At 45.5% G+C, this 10,401-nt stretch overlaps 1 long non-coding RNA gene across 2 annotated transcripts in view; it reads right to left on the bottom strand.

The window, feature by feature from the left end:
• Positions 1 to 958: 958 nt before the first annotated feature.
• Positions 959 to 10,401, bottom strand: part of LOC307196012 — a 281,422-nt gene continuing 271,979 nt past the window's right edge. For both annotated transcript variants that reach the window (XR_013831022.1, XR_013831023.1), the window contains one exon: positions 959 to 1,078. This is a non-coding gene — a long non-coding RNA (uncharacterized lncRNA). The remainder of the gene's footprint in view (positions 1,079 to 10,401) is intronic.

Below are 10,401 nucleotides of genomic sequence, written 5' to 3'. Positions count from 1 at the left end.
GTCATGGACCAGCCCAGCTCCCTCAACATGCAGAAGCATTTTCAACTAAGCCCTATCCCTGGGACTTCCCTGGTTATAGACACATAAAAAAGGAAATTCTGTCATTTTTAAAGGTTCTCACAACCATGATTGTGATGCTTCACTCACTAAGATTTCACATTAGTAAATATAAAATCAACTTTCCATGATCAGAATATTTTCCAGAAGTTTCCGTGATGCATCAGTTACTCTTCAGGCTGCAATGAGAGGCAGGCTGAGTTAGCCATAACTTGGCCTGTAATTAAGGATGCTGACCCAGGCTCGCTAGGTGCTCCAACAGCAGAGGCTTCGGTCTCTGCTGCTCTTGAGTCAATCTGAGCTCCCGGGGCCCCTCCTGGCAGAAGAACAAGCCGGGAGATCTCCTTGATCAGAGTCAAGACAACACCATTGGCAACTTAATCACAAAGGAATGAAGTAAAATACAGATACAGCCTAAACGTCTCACCGTCTCCCCAGACAGGCCAGGCTTTGAGATTCTGGATGATGAAAATCATTCTTTCCTATAAGCTCCCAGTGGTACCTGGATTTCCACAGTACTTGCTTCCCCACTTCAGGAGGGAGGGGGCAGCTAGCCATGTCCCTATTGTAAGATGTGACACAACGGCAGTTTTCTGGCCAAGGCAGCACTGACTGGGAGACCTCAGACCTTGGCCCTCATTCCCTCCTCCATCACCGTATGGATCTGCGAGGGAAGCCTCCCCCCCATTGGAAGACACCTTGTTCCCAACCCCAAGACATAGTTACTTTCCCCAAGAGAAGACTTTGGCACACACTTCACTGCATCAGTGAGTGCATCAAAATGAGAGTCACCCCAGGGTACACCTGTTTTGAGTCAGGATCTCCAAGTTACATTCCACAAACATCAACTAAGGTTTTCCTTCCATAGGCTTAAGTCTAGATTCTTACATCCAACACCAATCTCCCTTTCCATTGATGAACATCTTGATGTGTGTCCAGTACCATGTTGTGTGATAGAGAGGCTTGCCACTCTGGAGGGATACGACAGTGGCTTGGATCTGTCAACCTGTCCTCTTCTTTCCTGGAAAGGTTACAGTCAGGGTTAAATAACAAGTGATTATAAGGCAGCTTTCTCATTGAAACGAGAATTAATATTAATGCAATTATGTGTTGATGGCTTCGGTGTTCTGTTGACATGGATCAACATTTAAACACTATCACTTAACAAAAATAAGACCATCCTACAAAGACTTCAACAGTAATGACAAGAGGCAGAAATGCGCAAAGGACTCTACAGGGTACCATTTTTACAAGACTGTTCTAAGAATTAGAGGGGAAAAAACCCACAACTCTCCCAGTTAAAAAATCTTTGTTCCCGGGCTTCCCTGGTGGCGCAGTGGTTGAGAGTCCGCCTGTCGATGCAGGGGATGCGGGTTCGTGCCCCGGTCCGGGAAGATCCCACATGCCGTGGAGTGGCTAGGCCCGTGAGCCATGGCCGCTGAGCCTGCGCGTCCGGAGCCTGTGCTCCGCAACGGGAGAGGCCACAGCAGTGAGAGGCCCGCGTACCACAAAAAAAAAAAAAAAAAAAAAAAAAAAAAAAAGTTTGTTCCCATAAAAAGTAAAAGTTGATTTATTTTTATGAAATACTACAAATATGCTCTTAAATTCACTGAATTCCTCAGCTACCTCATCCCAAATCAATGCTTTATGGAGCTTTTAGGGCCTTCAAAATACAGCACTGTAGCTAAAATTGGGCCATTCCCCAAGCAACAGGATTGCAAGCAGGATGTTAGAGAAGAAAGCATTCTTTCAGAACATGGAAAGCTGTTGTCCTTTTCTTGCAACCCGGATGGTGTGATCTGAGGCGACCGAACAGCATAAGCCTCTCTGCTCAGAAACCCCTGTCCCCTCACTATCTGACCTCATGCTTAGAATCTCTGGCAGTTCATTTTAAAAACAAACGGGCCACTCAAACCATAGAACTCTAGGGTAGAAGGGACCTCAGTGGCCATTCAGGTCCATCCACCCATGTCTCAGTGGGGAAAATGCAGGTCCAGAGACTCAGCCAGAATCATACAATTGGTCATCGATAGAACTTAGACCCAAGTCAAGGGCCCTGAATGGCCAGCCTGGTACCTTGTCCATTGCTCAGCGTTACAGAGTGAATTGTGCCCCACACGTATAAAAGATATGTTGGCACCCTAACCTCCAGTACCTCAGCGTGTGACCTTATTTGGAGATGGGATCTTACAGAGGTAAGCGAGTTAACCTGAGGATATTAGGGTGGCCCTAATCCAATATGACTGCCGTCCTTATAAAGAGGGGAAATCTAGATGCAGAAATAGATGTGCAGAGAGGGAAGACGATGTGAGGAGACAGGGAGAAGCACCCTCTGCAAGGCAAGGGGGAAGATTTTGAATAGATCCTTCCTACACAGCCCTCGGGAAGAAGCAACTTGCCAAGACAATAAATTCCATCGTTTAAGCCTCCCAGCAGCCTTAGCAAACAAATATCACACCCTATATCCACTGTCTGGAGCGGACTGTGTGTCTGTGTAAATGTCTGTGTAGATATGCAGGCTTTATTTCACAGTTCAGGTATCTCTAAACCTTGACTTCTTTAAAAGTCCAAAGATACAATTTCCCTAAAAGTATCTTTTACAAATGCTAGCCTCTAAAAGGCACACATTTGGTCAAAACCCAAGGCTAGGCCAACAACCCTAACAAGCAGATACTATTATTAACTCCATTTTCGGGATGAAGTCCCTTGGAGAGGTTGCAAAAACTGCCAAAGAACAACCACTGAGTAAGTGGCAGAGTGGATTTCAAACCCAACTCCATTTGGTTCCAGAGCACAAATTTCTGAGTAGTATACTGCACACAAGGTAGGGAGCTTCCCATCACCAGCAGTGTTCAAGCAGAAGGCGGAGGGCCACCAGTGAAAGATACTTTCTAAGGAATCCCCTCCCTTGAAGGAGAGGGGAAGTGAAGCGTTTTCTAAGGCCCCACCAGCCCTGAGCTGCCCTGAGTTTACAATCCTATAATTACGGCTGGTTTGAGGATTCAAGGGAAATTTCAAAGAGGAAGGAAGATGAGAATATGAATCAGAGTTACTATAGACAGAAAGGGAGTTAATGTTTTAATGCTGGCAGAGGAAGACTTCAGTAGACAGGAGGAAATTAGGAGGAATAGCAAGGAAGGTGTTAACAGGATTCGAGTTCTTGGGCTTTCCTGGTTAGACGATGCCCAAAGGTCCAGCCCCCCCAACCTCTATGCTGAGTGTGGGATCACGTGAGCCTCTCAGTTCAGCCTCCATCCTGTGTGCAGCCTGATTAGACTCAAGTGAACGCTTGCAGATTTAAAAGTCACACAGTATTAAGGATGGATATAGAGCTGATGTTCTGAGCTCTTCATTTAGCGTTTTTTTCCAGCCCTAAGTTAAACACATACACACACATAATGCTTCCACCATGCTACGAGCTAAATTCTGCTGGTGTCTGAGTGCCCACGTAGCTTATATTATCCTTCATGTGAGCTACATGCACACGCAGTGGAGGGAGAGTAGGTCTCAGAGCCCTCAGTTCCCAGAGCAGCTCCCGAATTTATGCGGAGTCAGAATGACAGTCATTTGAAGGACGGCTTTCTGTCTCTGCCAGGGTTCAGGCACCAGACACGGGCTTCCTGATGCGGCAGCGCAGCACATAAAACTTGCTCGTTTTCAAGCTAAGTTTTCATTTTCTCTGGTCGGTTTCAACAGGTTGCTGTGCAGAGGATCCACTCAGTACGTGACATTTTCTCAGCTTGCTTCAGAAGAGGAAAGGCAGACTTCCAAAACCCACCGAAAGGTTTTTCTAGGTCAGTAGGAGAAAAGAGTGGTTCAGAATCCTGGCACTGGTTCCCCGGAGAGGCTGGTGAGGGGCTGCTTACGGGGGGAGAGGATCACCTTGGGGCTGCTTGGCATCAGCTAGGTGAGCTGGACCAGAAGAGAGACTCAAATCCCATACGCAAACGTGGGTGCCCCAGAGCGCAGGGGGTCGGCACCTCAGGAAAGGAGGCTCAAGCTTCACCTCTGCCCCCCGAAAGAGCAGACCCTGCTTACTTCTCCCACTTTCTAGAAAACGCTCAATGCAAACCTTAGATCTGTCAACCTTCATCAGTTTGTGAGACACATCTGTTCATTTCTGCCAAAGGAAATGGGAATTTCTAAGAGAGGGAAAATAAACAAAGCCACATGTAGAGTACCTTGAGTATCTTGCATCTTTAGAGGAGTGCTGCTGGTGACTTGGATTCTTAAGTGCTTGCTGCACCTCTTACGTAGATGCCAGCAAACACCCAGTTCCCCAGTCACAAAGGGCTCCTTCAGAGCATGGGACGGGGGATTTCCTTCTCTCCAGCAGCCAGGCGTTCAAAGCTCTCCTTTCGTACTTCCTTGAAAAAGCTATTTTCATCCTAGGTTTCTGGTATATTTTTCACCCCATCACCGCCACCTATCAAATGATATTTGATCACTGATTGCCTTTTAATGATTCCATCGTGACCGCCTCTCATATTGTAAGCTGACGCAAACCCTCTTTGGAAGTAGCTGGTTATAAAAAGCACCATCACAAAGTGTTTAAGTTAAAATGGGTGGAGGGACTCAGACTTGGAGGAAGAACCCTTCCAGTGATTATACAGGGCATTTTGGAGCAAGAAGAGAATATCTATGTCTCAGCCCTCCAGTGGGAACACTGAGGTCAAGAAAGCAAATGAGACTTGCCCAAAGTCACCCAGCTCATCAGTGGCCAAATGGACTGAAAGAGAAGGTGCCTGATGACGACACGGTGCTAATTCCATCACAGTCACTGATCAGTCACTGATTCGGATACGTGGGGTCCCGGCCACCTCTACAGATGCTGTTGCATCCACACCCCCTGCATGGACCGAGCCAGAGGAGTTATTTTATTTCCCTTTTATCCTATTTGCTTTTCCTGCGGCCCTTGCTTAGACTGCAATGGAGTCTACTCTGCTTCTGAGGGTTACTATTTAGGGAGGGGGAATGGCATCCTCAGAGGTTGCGGGAGATGTGAGGCCATGGACCCACTGTGGCCTTGGCATTTTCCATGAAAACACGCAGGATGTAATTAAGCATCAAGTGGACACCCGGGTGCCTGGCAGCAACATGCAAAATACATTATTTTTCCCCAAACTCCCAAATATCTTGTGTCAAGTTTCTTTCCTCCCACTCTGCAAGCAACACTTTGGGAAAAGCACAGATTTCTCTTGAGAATTTGTTGTTCTGCTTGTTCTTGGCTTGAAGTGACAATTCCTTGAGTGAAGAGCCTGCGGCTGCCGTGGGAATAAGGAAACAGAGAGCGTGCACCTGCTGACGAAGAGCAAGGGCAATGAACCTTCAACGAACCGTGGCGAGTCCCTGCCTGATACCCTGCGAGGCTCCCCACCCGCACGCCCTCACAGGATCGAGTTCAAACACCTTACCTGGTCCACAGGGGCCTCCCTGGCCTGCCCCTGTTGACCTCTCCAGCCTCAGCCCATCGCATCACCCCCTCCCCTTCATCCCACAACCCAGAAACACTCAGCTGGTGTAGCTCCCCAAACACACGGAGCCTGGTCTTGACCCTGGACCTCTGCTCATGCAACCCCTCCTGCCATTCCTCCAGCCTTCTGAGTTCTCCCTTCTCCCCACCCTGGGCCCTGAGGGGCCACTTCCTCTCTTACCCACGTGGCTTGATTTTTTCTTCTTGCAGTATAATATTATCCCAACTATTAGGAAGACCCATTTCATCCTAGAACTCTTCATCTTCCCCTCAAAGTTCAAGGGTCCCAGAAACTACCCATAGGGTTGACTCTTCCCTATAGGTCATGCACGCTGGGGTCACCTCTGGTTTTCAGTGTCAGGTCCTTTGTGGTCCCAGCAGGGAAGCTATCTAAATCCTGCTTCAGCCTCAGGGCTTTGAGCCACGGGTCCTCTTTTTCTACAACCACCGTGACCAGTAAAACACCTTTATTTCTCTGTTTCTTGGGAAATACCCCATGACCATCAATACTTCTCTCTCCTCCACCCTAGGAGCTTTGGAGTCTCTTAAAGCCCCGAGGGGTCAGCTGGTCATGGCAAAACTAGAATATGGATAAAACTCAGGAACTCAGAACTCAGGAGACCCAAGGCTTTTTCTAAGTGTTAAGATGAGTAAACGTAAGTGGGAGGACATGACCCAGACATTTCCATGGGCTGAGTCAAAATTCACGATTTACACTTTGTTCAGATGATCTTCACAGGAATCATCTGAGGAGTATTTATTTTAAAATGCTGTGGCATAACTCTTTATATAATTATAGAATCACAGGCTGCTAGGACTTGCGCAAGATCTTCAATCCACCCACCTTTTTCAGATGGGGTGGCCGAGGCCAAGAGAGGAAAATTAAGGAATTCAAGTTTCTTCACTAGGACTAAGCCCTCTGTCCCCCACTGCCGCCTACAGCCACCTCATCCAGGGACCTGGCCTCTATTCATAGGCCCCTAAGTTACACACAGAGAAGGAATCTCTGCCCCTGTCACAGGATCTGAGAGCAGCTTCACATCTCCCAACTGGGGCCGCTACAGCGTATGCAGTTATTAGCAAGTCTGCCTGACAACATCAATAGCAAAATCTCCCTCTCTCCCCAAGGGACTAAGTGACTCCACACGGATGTCATGTTGTCTGAAGGTTCTTGTCCCTATTCTCTCTTTGTCCTTGAGCCCATCTCCTGGAGCAAGACAAACAGAGGGTTCTAGGGATCCTCCCTCCACTGTTTCCTGGTGGAATATCTCTTATAAATAGAATTTTCTTTGGGATTAAAAGTCCATCATGTACAGCAATTCAGAAGCTTCCATAGTTCAACACGAGTTCCAGATCTGCTTCCCTTCATACGTAGCTTTCTTCCAACCTTGGGTTCTTAAGTCTCACTATGTCTTCCCAAGGACCCAGAACTTTTTTTAAGACTTTATTTTTTTTTAGAGTAGTTTTAGGTTCATAGCAAAATTGAGAAGAAGGTACAGAGACTACCCATGTTCCCCTGCCCCATCGCATGCACAGCCTCCCCATTAACAACACCCCCACTAGAGTGGCACGTTCGTTACAGTCGAAAACCTGCACTGACACATCATCATCCAAAAGCTTCAGTTTACATTAGGGTTCACCCCTTTTTTTTTTTTGCGGTACGCAGGCCTCTCACTGTTGTGGCCTCTCCAATTGCGGAACACAGGCTCCGGACGCGCAGGCTCAGCAGCCATGGCTCACGGGACCAGCTGCTCCGCGGCACGTGGGATCTTCCCGGACCGGGGCACGAAACCGTGTCCCCTGCATCGGCAGGCGGACTCTCAACCACTGCGCCACCAGGGAAGCCCCTGGGGTTCACTCTTGGTGTTGTACATTCTATGGATTTGAACCAACATGTAACGACATGTATCCACTATTACACTATCATACAGAGTCTTCCTGCTATCTTAAACATCCTCTGGGCTCTGCCTATTCATCCCTCCACCAACCCCTGGCAACCACTGACCTTTTTACTATCTTCATAGTCTTGCCTTTTCCAGAATGTCATATAATTAGAATCATATAGTATGTAGCCTTTTTAGACTGGCTTCTTTTACTTAGTAATATGTATTTTAGATTCTCCCATGTCTTTTCATGGCTTGATAGCTCATTTATTTTTACTGCTGAATGATATTCAATTGTCTGGATGTCCCAGTTTATTTATCCACTCACCTACTGAAGGACATGGTGGTTGCTTTCAATTATGAACAAATCTACTATAAACATCCATGTGCATGTTTTTGTGGGACATAAGTTTTCAACTTCTTTGAGTGAATACCAAGGAGTGCAACTGCTGGATTCTATGGTAAGAGCGTGTTTAGTTTTCTAAGAAACCATTACAGTGTCTTCCAAAGTGGCTGTTCCATTTTGCATTCCCACCAGCAGTGAATGAGAGTTCCTGTTGCTCTGCATTCTCTGCAGTATTTGGTACTGTCAGGGGCCTGGGTCTTGGCCACTCTAATAGGTACGTAGTGGTATCTCACTGTTGTTTTAACTTGTGTTGCCCGGATGGCCTATGACATGGAGCATCTTCTCATATGTTTGGTGAGGTGTCTGTTAAAGCCTTTGGCCCATTTTTTAATTGGGTCGTTTGTTGTCTTATTGTTGAATTTTAAGAGTTCTCTGTATATTTTAGACGGCAGTCTTTTATCAGGTGTGTCTTTTGTGACCCAGAACTTCTGACTCTCTAATTCAGAGATAATTAAGACCCCTGGGATAGACCAGAGCTTTAGGATTCAGATTCCCACAGAGATGGGTCTGAACTAAGTGGAACCCCAGAGAGGACTCTGTCATGAGGAGTTTGATGAGTGACTCTGTTCCTATTGAGAAAAGGCAGTCCATTCTTAGGAGGCAACACCACTGAGACTTTAGGAGTCAGACGCATACAGTCTCCAGATACCCACAGGGCACTCACTGTGTTCTTGGTACTAAATCTAGCCATAGGCATAGGCATCATTGGTAGGAGCAGCAGTAATGTCTAGTATCATTGAGTACTGGTGCTTTCTGCAAAATATCTCATTTTATCTTCGGAATAATCTTATGAGGTAGTATGGTTGTGACAGGCTGAATAATGGCCCCCCAAAATGTCCACAACCTAAACCCTGGAACCTGTGAATATGTTACCTTTCATGAATAAAGGGGCTTTGCAGATGTGATTAAGTAAAGATCTTGGGATGGGGAGATTTTCCTGGATTATCTGGGCGGGTCTAACATCATTACAAGGATCCTTAAAAGAGGGAGGCAGGAGGGTCAGAGTAGATGTGATGATAGAAGCCAGAGTGATATGGAAGAGGGAAGATACTGAAGACGGAAGGGGACCATGAACCAAGGAATGCAAGTATTCTCTAGAAGGCAGAGAAAGTAAGGAAACAGACTCTCCCCTAGAGCCTCCGGAAGAAGTATAGCCCTGCCATGCTAGATTTTAGCTCAGTGAGACCCATTTCAGACTTCTGACCTCCAGAATTATAAGATGACACATCTGTGCAATGTTAAGCCACAAAGTATGCGGTAATTGCTACAGCAGCAATATGAAACTAATACAACCATCATTATTCCCATTTTGCAAATGAAGAAACAAAGATGCAGAGAGGTAAAATAACATTTCCTAAATGGTACATCTAGCAACTGGCAGATCCAGTACTTGAACCCAGGTAGTTTGATTCCAGAGCCAGGATTCTTAGCTACTAAACCATAATGCTAACTACTAATTGAATCCATGAATTAATAAATAAACAGATAACGAAGATTCATCCTTAAGGTTGTAGAGATTAGAATCAAGTTAAAAGATGATGTAGAAACAACAATACAGAACCCAGAAGGCATCAAACGCAGGTAAAACATACCTTTTTTGTACAAGAGTTTGTAGAAGAGTTACTATAATTTCCTTTGTAGAAGAATTACTATAAAATGAAATGATCAAGTTTTGCTGGCAGGAATGCAAAATGGTTCAGCTGTTGTGGAAAATAATTTACTGGTTCCTCGAAAAACTAAACATAGAACCATATGACCCAGCAGTTCTACTCCTACACTTATACCCAAAAGAAGTTTAAAAAAAAAGTACTGAAACAAATATTTGAATAGATGTGTTCATAGCAGCACTATTAACAATAGTCAAAAGGTGGAAATAACCCAAATGCCCATCAACAGATGAATGGATAAATAAGCCGCAGTATATACGTATAATGGAATATTATTCAACCGTTAAAAAGGAATAAAGTACCAATACATGCTACAACATACATGAATCTAGAAAACATCATGCTAATTGAAAGAAGCCAGGCACATACATTGTATGATTCTATTGATTTGAAATAGCCAAAACAGGTAAATCCACAGAGAGAGAAAGCAGATTGGTGGTTGCCAGGCTGGGGTGGGGCTGGAGAGGCAGTGGAGAATAACCGCTTAACAGAAAAAAGGGCTTCATTTGGGGGCGATAAAAATGTTTTGAAACTAAATAGAGGTGGTGATTGCACAACACTGTGAATGCAGCACTAAATGCCAATGATGATTAATTTTACATTATATGAACTTAGCCTCAATACAAAATAAAATAAAGGAATACTGAAAAAAATTATCAAGGAGGGCTTTCTAGAAGCTGCGGAACTTATTCTGGGCCGTGAATGATGACTGGGATTAGACAGGCTAGGAGGAGATCGAATAGTAAGCAAAAACTTTAATTCCACACAACAGACATTCTTGCAAATCTGCAAGTTCCTGCACGGTCTTCCCCAGGCCCGCCTTACATAATCCCTCCCAAAGACTGGACCCAGCCCTTAGAGATCCTGCAGGCATTATCAAGGGCACTCCCGCACATTTGCTGATGGCTTTACATA

The sequence above is a fragment of the Stenella coeruleoalba genome (assembly GCF_951394435.1).
Source record: "Stenella coeruleoalba genome assembly, chromosome: 13".
Taxonomy (NCBI): domain Eukaryota; kingdom Metazoa; phylum Chordata; class Mammalia; order Artiodactyla; family Delphinidae; genus Stenella; species Stenella coeruleoalba.
This window is presented reverse-complemented; position numbering and strand designations above follow the sequence as displayed.